Source organism: Solanum tuberosum, unplaced genomic scaffold (genome assembly GCF_000226075.1).
Source record: "Solanum tuberosum cultivar DM 1-3 516 R44 unplaced genomic scaffold, SolTub_3.0 scf00157, whole genome shotgun sequence".
In the NCBI taxonomy this organism is placed as follows: domain Eukaryota; kingdom Viridiplantae; phylum Streptophyta; class Magnoliopsida; order Solanales; family Solanaceae; genus Solanum; species Solanum tuberosum.
In genome coordinates this window covers 954,619-962,583 of record NW_006239084.1, presented here as the reverse complement: position 1 = coordinate 962,583, position 7,965 = coordinate 954,619, and positions in this window count along the sequence as shown.

Below are 7,965 nucleotides of genomic sequence, written 5' to 3'. Positions count from 1 at the left end.
GTTGGTGTTATATACAAACCTACTACAATGAATTCAAACCACGACCAAATATACTTAAAAAGGGTAGCTTGAGACCACAATTAAACACAACATTGTGATGTATTCTTCATTATTTGACTACGAAAAATCGTAATTATATAATATTTGTGTAATAAGCACATATACAATTGGTGTAATAGTAGTGTAATTAGTTGACATGTTCATTATAATAGTGGTATAAAGTTGCAAATATGTTGGTATTATACAATAACCTAAAATATTGATAAAATGGATATAACAACGGTGGTATATAATGGCTAAAATATTGGTATTATACACCAACCTCACACATTGGATCTGTAAACGTGAGAGACTGTATCTGTTGGGGCCATAAGAAGGGTTAAAATGTTGTATTGCATACCAAACTCACACAATGAAATTAACCAAAAGAAATAACCAATACAAAAGTAGCTAGACTCCACAATGAAACACAAAATTTTGACAAATATTTGTCAGATAAGTGAACATATTATAATTGCACTAAACTTAACAATGGGATTTTATCATCAAAGTCAATATCATGAGGATAATTTTTTCGCGACAAAAGCTTCAATCACTTTCTCCTTACCCTTCCTATTTGTATTAACAATAAAATCCGTTTTTTTTTTGTTGAACCTTGCTAGATGAGGAAGAATCAATGACAACACACTCATTGATTCCTTTAGCAATTTTGTTGTCGCCTCTTATACTTTCGTTGATAGGAGATTGAGTGAACATAATCAACTCAAAAGAAGATCTTGAACATATAATGGGCGGACTATCAATCACTACAACTGATTTATTATGCCTAGAGCTTTTCCGCGGCGTCCTATCCATCTAACTCAAGCAAGGAGTTAACAATATTGGTGAAATGAGTGGTTAAAGGAATGAACTGAATGAAGGTAAATGGTTAAAAAAAAATATTGACGGAAGAAGATGAAAGGGTGAAAAAGTATGACGGATGGAAGAGAGAAGATTTAAGTTTTCTAGGAAATATAAACCACATAGGAAGTAACTACACCAACTTTATTGGTAACATAAAAAGTTGTATAAAAAGGGGAAGAAAATAAAATATGATATGATAGGCACAATAAACGTAAAAGAGGCAAGAATAAAATCAATGTAACGTGTATAGATGAAACTGTAATTAGAGATAAAAATTGATAAAATTTAATATCATAATTATACTCCCCACAAAAAAGGCACGTAATCCAAAAACATAAGAGAAGAAAATAAAAATAAATAATTAACTTAAATTCAAAAATTAATTATTTTGTTATGTTTGTAATTTAAAAACTGTATTTGTAATTAAATAGAAGTATGTCGATATATTGTTAATTAAAGTCATAAGTAGTATATTATTGTTATTTTCACTTTATAAAAGCTATTAAAAACGTTAGAATGAAAAAAATTGATAAAATTCACAAAAACGACTAAGAGGATAGTTACACAAATATAAATCTACTATATTTGATTATATAATACTACTCGGGATGATTCCCCATGATAATATTTTCAATAGTTACGTTCCTTGTAATGTAAACGCTAACGACTGATCACTCTGATAGCACATGCACATTCCTGAGTGATGTGATAGAAATAATTAAGAAATATTATAAAAATTATTGTTCATATTTTTTATGTTCATGTCCTGTACTGAAGTTGATAAAACCAAACATCGGAGGACTTAAATTCTCTAGTATATTGTGCGAAAAATAAATGGGGAATTTCTCAACTTATGAGCATCGATTTTATATATATGGCCTTAACTTACAGAATTCCTTTATAAATAATTTATGGCTTGTGAGATAAGTGACATGATTTACGAATTAAATAAGTAATTATTTTGTTACTAATAATAAAAAAAAGAAGAAGAGAAAATAAGGTTTTTTTTAAAAATAGAAAAAATGAAAAAGAAAATAAAGTAAAATAATGACAAGAGCCCAAATTAAATAAGAAAAAAAAAGGAACAAATGAGAGAAGAAAATATATTGAATAGCAACAAAAAGAAAATAAATTCATGCAGTAAGGAGAAAAACACAGAAGAAGAAAAGAAAAGAAAGGGAGAAAAAGAAGGGAAAAGTGAATTTTTTTTTGAGATTTTCATCGCAAAGCGTTAACTTAATGATTCTCGTCCTTTCCATTAAACTTTTATGTGATTATGAATAGATTTTTAGGATAGAAACGTGTAGAATTTGGGCTGAATTAAGAAAAATATAGTCATAGGGTTCTTAGAACAAAATCTTGATTTGGGAGTCGAATAACGATCCATTTTAGTTGAAACTTTGCAAGCACATAGTAAGGAGAAAAATGAATAAGAAGAAAAGAAAAGAAAAGGAGAAAAAAAAGGGAAAAGGGAAGAACTGAAATTATTATCACAAAGTGTTAAGGTAATGATTCTCGCCCTTTCCATTAAACTTTAATATGATTATAAATAGATTTTTAGGGTAAAACATATAGAATTTGGCCTGAATTAAGAAAATATAGTCCTAGGGTTTTAGAACAAAATCTTGATCTGGGGGTCGAATAACGATCCGTTTTAGCTTAAAATTTTCAAGCAAGCTATAAGGAGAAAAACGCAGAAGAAGAAAGGAAAAGCAAGGGAGAAAAAGAAGGGGAAATGGAAGAAAAAAATTAGGATTTTCATCACAAAGCGTTAAGGTAATGATTCTTGTCCTTTCCATGAAACTTTTATGTGATTATAAATAGATTTTTAGGGTAGAAACGTATAGAATTTGGGTTGAATTAAGAAAATATAGCCCAGGGTTCTTAAAACAAAATCTTGATTTGGAGATCGAATAATGATCCGTTTTAGTTGAAATTTTGCATGTGACTTTGTTTTATCATGGGTAAACATAATCTAAAAGAAAATTTTAGATTCGAATTTTGTGGCTCGAAATGACTTTTTGACCCAATTTTCAAGCCGAAACTAAATATAGTAATATGGGTGACATTATATTCATATTCTTATGAGGCTTATAATTTGATAGATTAGAAATGCTTTGAAGATTTACGAAAAGAAAAGATTTTTTTTAAGGATGGTGATACATGTTCGAAATTCAAGGTATGTTAAAACTTCCTAGACTTCGTTGAGGGACGTTTTCTAATTAAAGATTAAAACTAGAATAGACAATGGGTAAGGGGGAACGATTGAGTCTCGTACCAATGGTGCGACAAGCGTTGGTACGAGTACCAGTGTAATTAAAGGAAAAATTTATTACTATAGTTTGATAGAATGTAATCTGAGAATGCCAAAGCATATAAGCATTAGCTGATGTAATAGTGACTTGATTTTTTTTGTGTAGTTATGTTTCTTTATTGAACCGGTGTATTTGCGAAAATTGAGGTGATTATATGTCATATCGACATTTGATTTATTGAGATGTTTCATCATCCCCTTTTATTGGTATCATATTGTGCACATGCATTGGCATAAGATTGAGTATGAATAAAAGTATAACACATGAAGATCGTTCGTGTTGAGATCAAGTATAATTATAAGTTGGGCACATGGAGATCATCCGTGCTGGAAATTGGTTATGATTATAAGTTGGGCACGTGGAGATCGTATGTGCTTGTGATTGTTTGATTTTATGATAATGTGTTGAGATCGTTTGGACACGTGGAGATTGTCTGTGTCGATATATGGACCTCACGAGTCCCCCATGGATCACGAACTCTTGATGTATTTCTGAATAGTATCGTGTATATACGGTTGAGAGATAGTACTTAGCATTTGAGGCATATCATTTCATGGTGTTGCATTGCATTGCATTTCATTACATCCTTCATTCCTGTTTGACTATGTGTTTCATTAGTTTTTACAACTGATTTTTTGCATTCTTTACTATAACTATTTCATCTTTTCGTCTCTCTTTGTGTAATGACCCGGAAGGTCATTTTTGAAAATTTTAAATATTCGTTTAACTAGAGTTAATTAGTTGATGGGTAATTGTAGATAATTGACTTAATCGATAGTTAATGGGCTAAAATGATCATTTATTTAAGACCCTATACCATTTGTATCATATATATTAAAATAAGCTGGTGTAATTTAGTACTTTTACTTTATAAATATTACTCAAAGGAAAAACAAAGAAAAGAAATCAGAAACTAACCTAGGCGTTACAGCAGAGTCGAACTATTGCAGCGTCTACATTACAGGTAAGAACTTCAATTCTTAAAATTTTGTTACTCTTCGAATGAAAAGATTTCATGATACAAACTATTTTGATAATTATATAGGTATGCATATCTCCTATTACAATTATATTAATTGGGCTGGATAAGGAATTGGAAAATGGTGTTGACACCAAATTTTGTCCCTCCTTTACTTCTAATTTATTCTTTTGAGTCTTCTAAAATTGCTAATAAGTCGAATACTTTATAATTCACTATTATTTTCCATTTATCTCTATTGCCATCATAATTATCTATATTACTTTAACTTTTATTAATTTTATGATTATCATCTTTCTATTATAATTTTCATTATTTTTTATTATCAATATTACTATTATTATTTTAATTTCGTCTCTTTATTTCAAGTTTTTTACTTTCTAATTTATATTATACTAATTATTGGATTAGAAGCTCAAGAGAATTAATTTAAAGTAGAAAAAGGCCATTGATCATTCATCCATCTAGTCCAAGTTGACCTCTTAAATAAGCCCATTTATTCTAACCTATCTCGACCCATTTCTGCCCAAAATAAGCAGCCCAAAGTTTCTCTTAGAATAACTTAGTATCATACGTAAAGGTTAGGGTTTTACCTTTCAAATGGCGCCTCTTTTCATTTTGGAGGAAGAAACTTCATCTCTCCTAGCTATGGACAAATTTTGCTCCTCCATTTTCGGGCAAAAAACCATCAGTTGCTCACTCATTTTTCTCTCCCAATCTCATTCGAGACAAAATTCTAAACCCCTTTGAGAGAAACCAGATTTCGTATGCCATTTTTGCGCAAAGAGGTATGCTTTTCCAGACCTGTCTGCATCTCCTTTTTCTTGAATATGAAGAATCAAGTGAAGATTTACCAAAGCTACAACGTTCAAATTTCAAATGGATACTTTCCAACCCAAAGACAAAGCTTAAAGACTAAGTTTTTCTATAAATATTTCCCCTGTTTGGCCATTGAGGGGGACAGTTCTGGCCTGACTTAATGATAACAACATGGATAACATGGATTGCGTAAAAAGCATTAGAGGAGCTTGATGGGCACAAAAACAAGAAGTACAATGTGTGGAAGGTCCATCTAAGTGAAGAGAAAGAAGAAAGAGGCCATTTGTGCATTGGTCATCTCATAATTTCAAGAATTCACAAAAGAAGACAACCAAACAAGGCCCTTACCTCATTAAGGGTAAAATTGTCAAAGAAGTGTCTTCTTTATTTTATTTTCAAGAATTTACAAAAAAAGTCAACCAAACAAGGCCCTTACCTCATTAAGGGTTAAATTGTCAAATAAGTGTCTTTTTTATTTTATTAGTATAAATAGTAGTGTCTTTTATTTTGGAAGACTTAGACTATATGAATTTTGAATGTAAAATGAACAAACTCTTTCAAGAGTGTAGTTTAAGGGTGGAATCCCTTTAGGATAGCCTAGCTTAGTGTAGCTTAATCTAGATTAGTGATGTGTGGATTCTCATTGTTGATTTAGGACTTCTTTAACCTTGATTTCACTTGAGATTGCTCATTTGTGGTTTTCAATTTGAGTTGTTTCTTTTCGAATTCAAGTTTCTCTTCTTCCTTGGTTGATTGTTTATTCAATTGTCTTTCTTTCTTCTCTTCTCATCTCTTAATTCTCATCTATCTTACTTTTGTGTTGTTTCATTCCGCATTTTATTTCAATTGGTTTCATCTCCAATTGGAACCCTTATCACTTAAAAATCACTCAACAAGATTTTTTTTACTCACAAGAACATCATACATGGTCAAGTTTATTCATGATTAATAACGTTTCAAAGACACTTCATCCAATTCTAAGCATCAACGGTCTTTAATCAGTATAAAACTCAACTAAATGAGTTGGGGTCGAATCCCAGAGGGAGCGGTACGTGTTTCAGATTCAATTGAGAAGTATGAACATGGTCAAATCAGTCATAGGAATAAAAGTTATCGAATAAAGACATCATTCAAATCAGGGGTGACACAAATGTCAAATGGGGGGTTTTGGTTTGAAATTATCAATTACAAATAGTGGCAAACAATACGAAATAACAATAATGAGACGGGTTCTTAGGATGTTATTTGATTATAGGCTAATATAGACAAATGGGTAACTGCAACTATTAGAAAATAGCAAGATATTAGTGAGTAAGCTAGGCTATAGAGGAGATAAACTTTCTCTCGAACAATTTACCTCGAATCAAGTTGATTTCTCTTGAACATCAACAAGCATGCAAAATAAGAACAACTCACACCTTAGTCCATTCACTTTCTCTAGCTGAATGTGTGGGATTGGGTTTAGGATTCACTCTCTCGAGCTGAACCTAGGTCAACCCAATACCCACAGACCATCAATCAATAAGTTTAGTTTTAAAGTCCCTCTCTCGAGCAAGCAAAAAACACAAGGGTAGAATTGCATTTGCAACTACAATTCGTAAATTAAACCATAATTAATTATTGAACTCACTTCTAAATAGCATTTTAACTAACAATTAGCAATACCCACAAAACTAAATCAGCCCATAATCACATAATCACACCCCAAGAATTGGGGTTTTAACTAAACATCCTATAAAATTAAAAACAATTACCAAATTGATTATCCATCAACTGGGTAAGTGTAGATTCGTCCTTACATGCTCCAATTTGAAGAATCTCAAAGACCCACTTCCAATTTCTCAAAAGTGAAAAACTTCAATCCTTCAAAACTTAGAAAAAACTGTCTCCAGAGCTCAAAACTCAAAAAAAGACTAAAAATATATGAGCTAAGATACTAAACTAAATGTTCAAAAATGTATTTATAGTCGCCAAAAATGTGCTGAGTCACTCGGTGAAGTAGGTCGAGCTCACCGAACCACTCGGCGAGTCGCCTTTTGGTCATTTCCATCGCCCTTCTGCCTTGGCATTCAACATCCTCAAGGTCTGTAACTTTGGGCGATCCAACACTGCAGCGCAGAACCACTCTATGATCCGCCGACTTCTCCTTTCTCTCACCAACTTGGTTCTTTCCTTCAAGGTTTGGCACACTGGAACTTTAGGCGGTCAAGTAGCTATTCGGCGACTCGCAAGTGGACTTGGCGATCACCAGGCTTGCCTTTCTTCATTCTTTCAGCTCGCTTTGTTCCTTTTTATAAATTAGTGTCCTTACTTTGTTCCTCAATTCATATACTTGGAAATCAAGGGTTTTACATCAGTTGTTGGCATAAAATAAGCATTTGAGGACACTAAATCTATATAAATAAAGCCCTAAATGAGTCCAAATCTCGGACTCATCAACACCCCAACTTAAACTTTTGTTTGTCTTCAAGTAAAACTCAAGTTCAGCAGTTCAAAAAGGATGTCTCAAACACTACTACAAAAGACTCAATTATGAATGAACACAACAAAACTCAACTTTCTCATGCAAGGATCAATTGTGCACTCAAAGATTCAAGTTGTGACTCACCATTATCAAAGATTCTCAAGTTCACAATACTTGCTTCAAATGTAAGTTCAAGCTCAACAAAGGTACTCAAATTCCCTCACAACAAAGATGATTCCATATTTACACATAATTGTTCAACAATTTATAGTTCCAGAATCACATACAACTCTCACACTCATAAAGATGAACACATGCATGACTTCACCCATAGGTTTGCCCGTACTTTCCAATCAACATTCGCTTCAGCTCACTCAAGATCAAAAAGGTCTTTTCAAGGCTTGTAACGGGGCTGAGTGTAAAGGTATGGTCATTTAGGTTCAGTGGTTGATATCCTCATGAATTGTGGTGTTAACATCATTTTC